General features: G+C 44.5%; 1 protein-coding gene across 1 annotated transcript in view; it reads left to right on the plus strand.

Moving 5' to 3' along the window:
* Atp8a2 (ATPase phospholipid transporting 8A2) overlaps positions 1-11,776 on the plus strand; it is a 726,716-nt gene that overhangs the window by 1,576 nt on the left and 713,364 nt on the right. Inside the window, exon 2 of the mRNA XM_023714997.1 lies at positions 1,121-1,291. The gene's annotated coding sequence lies outside the window, so the exon portion shown is untranslated. The remainder of the gene's footprint in view (positions 1-1,120; positions 1,292-11,776) is intronic.

Genomic DNA, 11,776 nt, shown 5'->3' on the forward strand with positions numbered 1-11,776 from the left:
TCTCTCTCTCTCTCTCTCTCTCTCTCTCTCTCTCTCTCTCTTTCTTTTCTGTAGCAATTTCTAAAAGCAGAAACAACTGGAACTGGAACTACTGTAGCAGGAATGTGGGCAACTGAAGTGTACATGCTGGGGGTGGGGAGCATTTTCTGCTGCAAGGTGATTTCAAGTGTGTAACCTCTGTCTGCTAGTCAAGCCTGTAGCATACTGAATTGTGCCTGCCCTTGTGGAGCGTCCCAGTGTGCCAAAGCATGCATTTGTGGGCACCCTTGTCTCTGTCACCTGGACTTCAGTCCTGTAATGACTAATTATTTCTATACCCTTGGTCTATATGTCATACTTCTGGACACTCTTTTTCAGAGTTGTTTTGGAGTTCTCCTGATATCGCCATTTCGCTTTAAGTGAACTTGTAAGTGTACTTTTTTCCCCTCAGAGGGACCAAGTCTACTGATGGAGTCCAGGTTCCTTTCTTCCACTTGCGTTGCATTTCAGAAGGTGATGCTGCTGCCTCCGGGGCAAACCCTACCTCATGAATTCACTTGCTGCTCGCTGTTCCCATTTCAGCTGACCACTTTTGATGTTTTGTATTTTTCCTAAGCTTCTCCCCACCTACCCCATCCTTTTTGGGGTACCTTTCACTCTTACCAACACCAATACTTTAAAAGGCACGATGGGGTGCACACTCAGCACCTAGTTGTTTCAAATGGAAGCCCAAAGTGCCCTCCATTTATTTTCCTTTCTCACTCTGTTCCTTAACATAAGCAAGTCCATCATCTTGCAGCTGATCAATTGGGGTATTAGAGCAAAAGGAACTGATTGGAAAGTGTAGGAGGATTTGAAGTAACATAAAAGTCACAGGCAATTATAGACAGATTGAATATTTATATGGATGTTACCTGTGACACAAGGCAGCCCAGAGCAGGCCCTTGGGTTACGACTAGACCATCTGACCTGTGAGATTGTCTCTGGGAAGCAGCAGCAAGACTTAATTAATTTGCGCAATGATGTCTGATCTGGGAATAATGCAAGTCTTCAGTACATTAAGTTCACTTGTTTTTCCAATATGTAGGGCTGGTGAGAAGCACGGTGGCTCACCAGCTATTTATAACTTATATTTTTTTAGGGCTTGTGCCTACAAAAGACAAGAACTTCCTCAACTCCTTTGAATCTTTGCCCTGGGTGCTGGCAGCCTGTTGCTTGGACGCTGGCCATCTTGCTGCATGATATTTGGGAGCTGCCAGCTTTCCGCTCAGCCACCTCAGGACCAAGCCATCGGAGGCTTCACAGTCCCAAGGTATAGTAAGAGTGATTTTCCTTGCTATGGGCATGTCTGTGATCCTCCACTGACATTTTTATTCACTTTTGTTGACATAGTCTGTTTTTTCAATAATTCTTCCTACATTTCTGTTTTATACCTTTACTTTTCCTTCATAGTAGGACTATCAGGATCCTAGTTTGCATGGAGAGGAGAATTAAATGATCAAACTCAGTTCAAAAGCTAAAGGCAGCCCCTTGAAGGAGGTTCAGTGGCTCACAGATGGGCTTCGGTTGTTGGCTTGTTGTCTCACCGTACTGCGCAGATCAGAGAAAGGTCTGCAGTGCACTACGGTGGCCTGTCCTTGTTATATAAACCCTCTTCCCCCTAAAGATAAATTGGCTAGCTATGTTTTAGGAATGACTCTAAGTGTTGGCAAAAGTGTTCTTTCTGTGGCTTAGGGGAAGGCGTGGGAAAGGTCCTTGAAACTGTGAATAACTCCATCATAGAAATGGTCTCCAAAGAGAGGTACTGAACAGCTCACAAGGAAGAATCAGAATCTTCAAGCTGTCCAGGAAGCATGCAGATGCACACAGCCCCCAGGACAGTGTTCACTGAATGCTTCCTGCTTTCTATCAACTTGCATAATTTCCAGCCTGAAGAGGATGTGCTTTCATAGCCGGTTGTGTGGAATGAGTGGTTGTAACTCCTGCTGCGTGGCAACCGCTTTGTCGAGGGTGTCATTTCAATTTTAGTTTAAGGCCAACAGACAAAGAGCTGGTGGTCTGTGCTGGGTGGTTTTCTAGAAGGGCCAGACACATTGATCACTGAAAAGGCCAAACAACATTTCATTTTCCAAAAGACAGGATCGTGACTGCTGGTGGTAGGTGTGTGTCTGGGTGGTGGAGACAGATTTTGGTTTCAGTGAATTGTTGTCACTGAATGTATCAGGTCCCAAAGCAACCTGCCCTTATGTTAACTTGGTGATTCTATAATTACTCCATGCCAGTGGGAGGCTACTTAAATGTCATATCTTCACAGTGACCACTTTGACCCTTATATCTCTGTCACATAAAACTCTCTCATTTCTTCTGCAGCACCTAGTACTTTTCACAGACTTTTTTCCCTGGCCTTGGTTCATTTGCCCTTTCAGCATCCTGGGCAGAAAGGCACAGCCCCCTTTTGTAGATGGGTTAAGCAAATGCATGAAGGAAAGTGATCTAGAAAATGTGTACTTATTTTTTGAATCAGAGCAACTTTTCCCAAAAATTATGAGGAAAATGCTTTAACATCTCTTAGGCCTTGTTTTAAAAAATACATGCCTCGCACAGTGGCCAGGGTTTGATCTGGAAGAAAGTAAGCTGAGATGGGTGCAGGGTATACTGAGATGGTGATTGAGACTGGGCGTGGTAGTGTGTACCTGAAATCCCAGCTCGAGAGGTTGAAAACAGGAGAATCACTATGAGTGCGATCTTCGTAGTAAGACCCTGTAGACCCTGTCCTAAATACAGAAGAAAAAGAAAAAATACTTGCCTCATTGGAAACTAAAACATACAAAGCCCATCAATGAGATACAGTACTATTTAAAATTTCAGCATACTTTCTTCCAACCTTTTTTCTGCATGGACAATAGTTGCTTTCTGAATTATGTTTGGGAAAGGCATAAAAATAGGAGAATATATGCCTAAGGTAAAATTTGAAAAGGTTTGAAATTCACTCTACCAATTCCAAAGAATACGTAAGTCAAAATGCGCTATGATTATTTTGAAAGAGGACATGGATCCAACAGATATTTCATTAGTTGTACACCACAGTATAGTCAGAGAAATAAAGACATGAAATATTTTAACATAGGGAATATGGGAAACTGACCACTTAATCAACTTTGTGTCACTGTAACAAAATGCCTGAGATAAATCAACATGTGAGGATGAAATTTTATTTGGCTTACAGTTTCAGATCATGATAGTTTGATTTTATTGCTTTGGGCCTCTGGCCACGTCATGGTGAGGTATGCGAGGAGAAGCCGGTTTACCTCAAGGCATCTGGGAGGCGAAAGGAGGGAAACAGGAAGGCACCATGAGCAGGCCCCAAGACCTCTTCCAGGGCAGGACCCAGCAGCCTGCCTGTCTCCCACAAGGCCCTGTGAGATTAAAGGCTCCACTCCCTCCTAACAGCACCATAGTGGGACCACAGCTTTAACACAGGAATCTTGGAGGGGGACTTGAGATCCAAACTATGACAGATACAGGTCCTGGGAGTGAAAGAGCAGAAGCCACTGCCAATAGCGACTGTAGGGATCAGCATTCATGCTCAGCTCGAGTGAGTTAAAAGAAGAGGTAATCATCATCTGGTGGAGGAACTTCACAGAGGGAACGCAGAGTGAGTGTGCAGACAAGCCCTTGGGGATGTACCCGGGAACCTGATGTCTCTAGAGCTAAAAGTACATGGCTCATGTGCTTCTCTTGAAAAATTTACTTGTGGACAGTCAAGTAGCAATAAAGCCCATCAATCAAATTAATCCAGTCAACTGAGCAATAAGGTAGAAATCATCAGACAAACATGAACTTTGAAATATAATCATAAAACAATAAATTCTAGAAGTCCAAAGGAATGATGAAGTAGTGAAAACAGGAAAGAACTAGTGAAGGCAAAAATACACAGAATATTACAATCCAGAAGGAAAATAAAATGAAGAATTTGGAAATATCTGCTTAAATTGATGATACAAAACAATCTAACTCTGACATAGACCCTAGAAAAAACCAATGATACACCTGAAGAAGGACATGAAATTGACATAACATTGAAATGACAAATGTGGAATAATCTTCACTGTTCATCAGTAGAAATGGAGAAATAATTGTGGTATACTCGTGTCATGCCATGTAGTCATTCAATCTATAGAAGTTACTATATATAATGGAATGATCCCCTGTAGGTACACTGCCCAAAATAATGTGGCCCAGAAAATGTCATAGATGAATTCTTACATTTATCTATCTATCTATCTATCTATCTATCTATCTATCTATCTATCTATCTATTTATTTATAATGTGTTTGGTACAGGGTCTCACTATGCATCTTGGACTCATAGTGATCCTCCTGTTTTCAGCCTCCCCAGCACTGGGATTACAGGCGTGTACCACCATGCTGGGGCTCGGTGGCTGGCTCAGCATGCCCAGGGGCAGGGCCAGCATGGCATGTGGTGCTGGGGATTGTATCCCAGTCCCTGTGCTTGCCTAAGCAGGTGCTTAGTCCACTGAGCTATCTTGCCAGCCCTTTCTTACACTTATAAAATGCATCAGAATAACAGCAAACATTTGTGAAAGTTTGCCGTGTGTTTTGCATGAATTCTCACAATAACCCTCTGAAGTCCTATTATCATCATATACTAGAGTTGAGGACAGTAATGGCACCAAAGATTAAGTCACACCAATAGAAAGTGACAGATCTGGGAGGAAAATCCAGGCTGTCAGCCTTCAAGCAGGCTGCCTCTCCTTCATGCTTTTAAAACAAACAACCAATCAACCAAAACCCGTGCTTCTTGTAAAGCTTATTTCCGTGTTTATCTGGAGTGTATCGCATGCTTACTTAATCAAGGTCATGCAGAAGTCATTGCAAGCCTGAGCGCTGAATTATTTCATACTCTTACCCAGACTCATTTGAAAGTTTGGTTGAGCATAAAATTTAGTCTGGGGAAATGGCTCAGTAGAATAAGTGCTTGCCTGGCAAGCACAAGGCACTGAGTTCAATCCCTGGTTCCGCCAAAACCTACAAAACAAACAAACAAAAAAGACAATGGCTGAGCTTAAAATTTAGGCTTAAAATAGCTTTCCTCAGAACGTTGCAGACATCACTTCCTGGCTTTCTAATATTATGTTAGTGAAGAGGAAAATTATCTCTGTCTGAGCTTCAGTTTTTTCAGGTAATATTTGTTTGGGGATACTGTAGCGTCTTATTTTTCTTTAATATTCTGAAATTTCACATTATTTTGCATAAATGTGGATGCTTTCACCAAAAATTACTGTTTGATTGGTTGTTTTAATTAGGAAGATAGAAATTCTGAGCACAGCTTTAGAAATTTTTCTTCAAAAGTTTAAAAACTATTTTCCCTTATTAACTTTTTCTTTTCCTGAAACTTCCATTAATAACCCTATTAACTTTCTGCTTTTTTTTTTTTTTTTTTTTGTATTTTAGGGAAGGGTCTGCAAGGTGTTCAGGGTCTCAGTACTAGATCGGACCCGTAGTGATCCGCCTGTTCGCAGCCCCACAAGAGCTGGGATTATAGGCGTGCACCACCATGCCCAGTCTCAATTGTCATCTCAGAGCACCCCGGGGGTGGGGCTAGCACTGGGGAACTTTCTGCTTTTTAATTTATTTAATCCCTGTTTCCTTAAATGCCTGGCTCCTAGTTCTGTATAATGAGTAGTCAGATGTGTCTGTGTATGTGTTGGGGTCCTTGTCTGAGTTTGTATTTGTGCTTGTGTATGTATATGTGTGCACACCACGTGTGTACTGAAAATGTGCCTGTGTGTGTGCGCTCACCCATGCGAATAAATGCCCCATGCATGTGTCTGTCTGTGCCCCTCTTTGGTGACTTTTCCGGGTTGCATTAATTCCTGTCTGCAGTCTTTTCACCCACTCTCCCGTGCCTCATGCTTCCAAGCTTGGTCCAGACCTGCTTCTGACGGGCAGTCAAGCTCTGTCCTCCACTCCACCCCTGCTGAGCTACCCTAGAGGACACAGCCACTTATTCCTGGGAATAGAACTTAGTCATGGGGGAGAATGTTCAGAGATAGAGACATCTTTCTGGAAATCCAGGGGAGAATAAGGATCGACACTGCATGTGACATTTCTTCCTGGGAGTGAGGAAGAAATGGCCAGTTCAGTGAGCACCGCAGGGATCGCTGCCTGCAATTGGGAAAACAATGAAACTGCACCCTCTTCCTCCTTCTCTAATGCAACACAAAACAAAATTAATTCCAGATGACCTGAAGACTCAAATGTGAAAAGGGAAAAGCAAGAATGCTCAAATAAACAGATCATTATTTAAAAGTGCAGTCCAGACAGCATTCCAAATGTCACACACCCCAGAAAGCTTGAAGGCAAAGCATGTGCGCAACTCAAGAGCCTGAGTGGAAGTGGCCTGTTGTCACCATGTCCTCTGTGTGCTAGGACTGCCAACTGGCCTCTCTTATCTGTGCCCCTCCTGCCACCTGTCTAATGCTACTGACTGACTTTTTGTCATTGAAATTGTCCCAGAAGTGTGACTCTGGTGCACAGTTCAATGGTAATAAAAGGGTGGAGGTCCCCAAAAGGCCTTTCTGTAGCTTGGAACCCCTGGAGATGGCCCCTTCCGGGCTTGGTTGCTCTGTGTCACTTTTGGTCACTGAGGGATCCTGTTCTAGGTTTGGTGTTTCTGTAGGTCATTTGCAGTCTGTGTCTATTATTTGCATTCCAAAAACTCTGATGAGTAATCTGCGCAGGGGAAAATATCTTGTACACTACCTAAAAAAATAGTCTCAACAAATCTGAAGAAAAGTGACAAATTGGCAAATATTTACATTGAGAATAAAATATGAATTAGAGAAAAATAAACCAAGAATTTCAATAGCCAGTTCACAAATACTAACCACCAACAAACATGTAGAAAGATGTTAATTTTTAAATTTTTTAATGAGCAAAGCTGTGTAAACTTTAAAAAACAGATACTTCTCAATTTACATTATTGACATAGCAGACCATAAGCTGTATTTTGAGAGCTGTTAGCTCTCTCCCAATAACTCTTGGGTGAAAACTCTCTTAGCCTTTATGGTTCCATTTTCCAGCTCTTTTTGTATAGTGGGCCCTCCTGACCTCTCTGAGCTTTCCTCTTGCCTCTCAGTTGCAATGCACCACACAGAAGATGTTTTCTGAGCACCCCCCTGGGCATGAGCTAGGAAGGATGTGCAGCGGGTCAGCAAGCATAGCGTCACGACAAAGCCCCTTTTGCTGAGTTCTGTGGCTGCAACCACCTGATGCTGCTGACACTTGGCTTTGTGCTTGAGACTTTTGCTATCAGTCCTCTGAACAGCACTGTAGGGTGCTTAGGAGCCCTCCCATCTGCAGATTGAATCTGAGGGCCTGAGGAGGGGCAGACAGAGGAGTGAGGGGAAGGAGACAGAAACTCATGGCAGTGGGTCAGGGGCTTAAGAAGCTGTGTGTGCAGGGGAAGGTGTGCACATTTCTCTGTACATGTGTATACGCACAAGGCAGGAAGAAAAGATAGCATGTTACCACAGAGGCTACTTGAGAAAAGGTGATGGTCAAGCTGACAGGCACCCCTAGGGATTCCCATGTGAGTGCCAAAACCAACTGAAGAGAGAGAAAGGCCAAGGTGGGGTCAAAGCCCTGCTGGCTGCTGGTCTGAGGGGAAGTGCCTGTGGCCTTTGGTCTGACCATTTCCTTCTCTCTTTCTCTCCTTCCTTTGCCTGGTCTTTCTTGTCTCCAGGAATCTCCACACCCTCATTTTTTCTTCTGTCTCAGATCACTGAGTAAAGGCAGGGAGAAGTGGGGTCACTACTGCATGTACGTTTGGGGGCTCCAGACCTGGTGACCTCAAATATCATGTGTCCATTTCTGGAAAATGACCCGGCAGACCACTGCAGTCTTCATGTGTGGGTCTTGACATGTGATCCTGTTAGGGTTTGTGTCTAGTTGTCCCCTCAAAGCCTCCTGCAGTCATGGGGCAAACTTCCAGAGTTTGTAATTAACTCTGGGATGATAATCCACTGGGATTATGGGCATGAGTGCTGCTGGGATTATGGGTGTGAGTACTACACCCAGCCTGGGGAGGATAGTCTGAATGCAATTTAAGGGAGACAGACTTGCTCTCTGTTGCATTGTTGCCACTACTCCTTCCTTTGATCTCTGCTCTTTGCCAGTGCCATGAAAGGTTCTCTGCCACATGCCACTCCGCCGTGGAACCAGCTGAGTATGGACTGAAACCTCCAGTAACTGTGAACTAAATAAACCTTTCCTTCCTGCATTTTGGTTGTCAGTATTTGTCCCAGCAATGAGAGAAGAGTAACTGAGACAGATCTTCCACCTGAAGGCCACACAGGGGTCTCTGCTACCCTGACATTCAGTGTCTTTTTTTTTCTTTTTCTTCGTAGAATGGGCATCTCATTCTCCATGATCTGAGAGGAGAGTTTGGCTGCACATGTTTAATAGCATTGCTTTTCAAAGTTCAGATCACAGATGAAATGGTGTATACTGAAATTGTCCTTTAGGAGGACACGGATCCATCCACATTGACGGATATTCAAAGTTTCTGCCAGGAAAGGGCTACTCCAGCATCACGGAAGTGGGTGCACCTGGGCTGCATCATGCTTGGACACACTTAAGCGGCCCAGCAACTGAGGCCACCTGCTCTTGGTGGGCAGTAGCCAGGCCAGGCACATAGGCCGCATAAGGAGACAGTCGCTACCCCATTCCCCAGTGCTGGAGAAGATCCTTTCTTTCTCCCTACTTTTACATTTGTGCCATTTTTCAAACAGGCCCCTCTCTCTCCTGCCTGGCCTGTGCCAGGGCTGAACTGACCACACTTTGTTACTCTGCCAAAAGGCAACCTAAAGCATTTGGTGGTTAAATAATTCAGGAGTAGCCTTGGGTTGAAGTGTTTATCTTCTGCTGCTCCTTTTAAAAGTCAGAAAAAGAAAGAAGAAAAGAGTAAGAGAAAGATGCTGACAATTAGTGATACAGAGGCATCAGTGTGCCTGAATATTTCAACCAATGGAAGTGCTGAATCAGACAACAAATAAGTTTTCAATGTTAATTTCTCAAAACATGCCCTCTGTGATAGCCCAGGCTAACATTTCTCCAGTGTCCAGGAGCCCGGGTGTCAAGACGGTGATGGGGGCTGGAGGAGCACTAGGGATTGGACTCAGAACTGTTTGCTTCGAGGTACTTCCCCAGAACATTTTTAACTTTTATTTTGAGACAGGTCTCTCTAAGTCACTAAATTACCCTGGTGTGGCTGAAACTTGTGGGCCTCTTGCTTCAGCCTCCCAGAAGGCTGGGATTACAGGCATGTGCCACCATGCTGTTTTGGAAAGGGCTGCTCCAGAACAGCGGGGGACTGGCATGGCATGTGGTACTGGGGATCAAACTCCGGTCCTTGTGTTTGCCAGGCAGGCACTTAGACTGCTGAGCTATTTCCCTGGCCTTACCTGGGGCTATTGAATGCTGTAGATTTCAGGAATGCTATTTTGTACTCTAAAAGCAGAATTGAACTCCTCCTTCCTCAACACACACACACACACACACACACACACACACACACACACAGAGAAAACAAGACTGAGAGGAGCTTCCCTTTCGCTGCCAGGATTCTTTGGCCCCTCCTCATATTAAGTGAGGGTGACAAACTCCATCCTTCCGTGTTCCCAACTCTCTCCCTCCCAGAGTGGTAGGTCAAAAGCTGGGGATCCATCTTTGCCCTTGCTGTTGCTCCTGGTGGTAAGAGGTGCCCAAGAGGCTGTGGGAGGGGTGGCTGGCGCTCTAGGGCAGTGCAGCCTGGGGGACAGGTGAAAAATCCATGGTCTTGAAATCCTGTCATTTTCAGGACACTGTGCTCAGTGAAATCCAGGAATCACAGAAAAAAACCCACTTCCTGTTCTTCCTGGCACGTGGAAGCTCAGAGAGTGCACTGACTTTGTGTGTGCCGAAAATAGAACAGTGGCTTGAGTGCATAGGAGGTGAAGGGAAAGAAGCTGCAGAGTGGGGCTGGGCACAGGGGTCCAGCTCAGCAGGGGTGGTCACTGCGGGGAGGGAGGCAGCCGCGATCACCACTGTACATTTCCAAACAGGGGAGAAGAGTTTGAATGTTCTTGAACCAAAAATATGATAAATGTTTGAGGAGGTGATATGCCCATTTCTTTGATCTGATCAGCATAGAATGGGTGTCCATTTAAATATCACACTGCACTCTACAAATGTGTATACTATCACTATTTATTTATTTTTTTACTGTCCACACAAGTATTTATTTGTCATGAGAATCTAAGTATTCCCTAGTCCACATATTCATGCTTCACAGTTCAGGAACACAGAACAGTGACAAATGTCTATGGAACTCAGTCCAAAGAAACCTTTTTATTCCTACATCACTTGTCCTTTGAAAGATACCAGCCTTCCTCATTTCTCCAAAATCTTTCTTAGAATCATAATTTCTGTAGACATCCACATATGCCTTCTTTCTTGGCTCAGCCACACCACCTTTACAGAGAGCTACAACCTCCAGGGAGACGAGTGTGAATCCGCAGGTGCCTGGTCAGAAGCCCCACATCTGGGGTTTTGTCAATGCACTGGAACTCGCTGTTGTTACTGTCCTCAACACCCGTGTCCTTTCTGGCTGATGGAGAAAAAAACTCTGTATACTATTACTATTGAGTTAATGAAGAAGAATGAGGAGGAGGAGGTGAAAGGAAGGACAGATTCGGGGAAGGAAGAAGAAGAAAGAGGAGGAGGAAGGTGGCTGCTGGGAATGATGGTCTAAACCTGTAATGCCAGCTACTCAGAAGGCTGAGGCAAGAGGATTCCATGTTCAAGTCCAGTCTGGGAAATTTAGTGAGACCCTGTCTCAAAATGTAAAAAAAAAGAGAGCTGGGATATAGTTTAGGGGGGAGAGAGAGAGAGAGAGAGAGAGAGAGAGAGAGAGAGAGAGAGGAGACAGAGAGAGAGACAGAACAAAGAAAAAGTGTTGGGTTTTGCGATTTTTGTAAAATGAATAATATAATAATACAATATGGGACACATGTTATAAAATTACTTTATAATGAATCACCCAAAGGATCATGTACAAAGAGTGCAGGAAATATGTCCATACACTAGAGACCAAAGAATCCAGTGAGGGCCTGGATCCCACAGCAATGTCTGGCATGAGCCCAAGTGGAGGCCTTAAGCCCATGACAGTGTCCTCACAGATCTGCACTGAGAAGGCCCAGAGGGCAGTGGAGGAAGCTAGAAAGTCTGTGGCAGCAGGATGAAGGATCTGTGCTAGCAGGCTGAGGGATCTGAACTGGAGCCAGGAAGCAACACTCAAAGTAAGACCCAGAGCTCCCCCCAAAAGTACCATAGCCATCCTCAGCAACATGAAGTCCCAAGCTCCTCCAGCAATGAGGAAAGCTGAGTTCCCATCAGGAAAGCCACTGTGACCATCTTCCACTCTGGAACCAGGAAGGGATGCTGAAAGTGAGGACCAGAGTTCTCCCAAAATGAATCACAGTCATCTTCAATGACAACAATGTCTCAACCTCCTCCTCCAAAGAGAACAACCAGGTTTATCAGGAAAGCCAGCATGACAAGGTCCTCCAGAAGAATAGCCCAAGAGAACCAGAAGCTTCCATCAGCTTCCCTAACAGCATCTCTAGTTCTGCCTCTTATGCTGTGGGCAACAATCCCCACACCCAATCCACCACAGAAAGAAAGAAAGAAAGAAAGAAAGAAAGAAAGAAAGAAAGAAAGAAAGAAAGAAAGA

Source organism: Octodon degus, unplaced genomic scaffold (genome assembly GCF_000260255.1).
Source record: "Octodon degus isolate 3935 unplaced genomic scaffold, OctDeg1.0 scaffold00038, whole genome shotgun sequence".
Lineage (NCBI taxonomy): Eukaryota > Metazoa > Chordata > Mammalia > Rodentia > Octodontidae > Octodon > Octodon degus.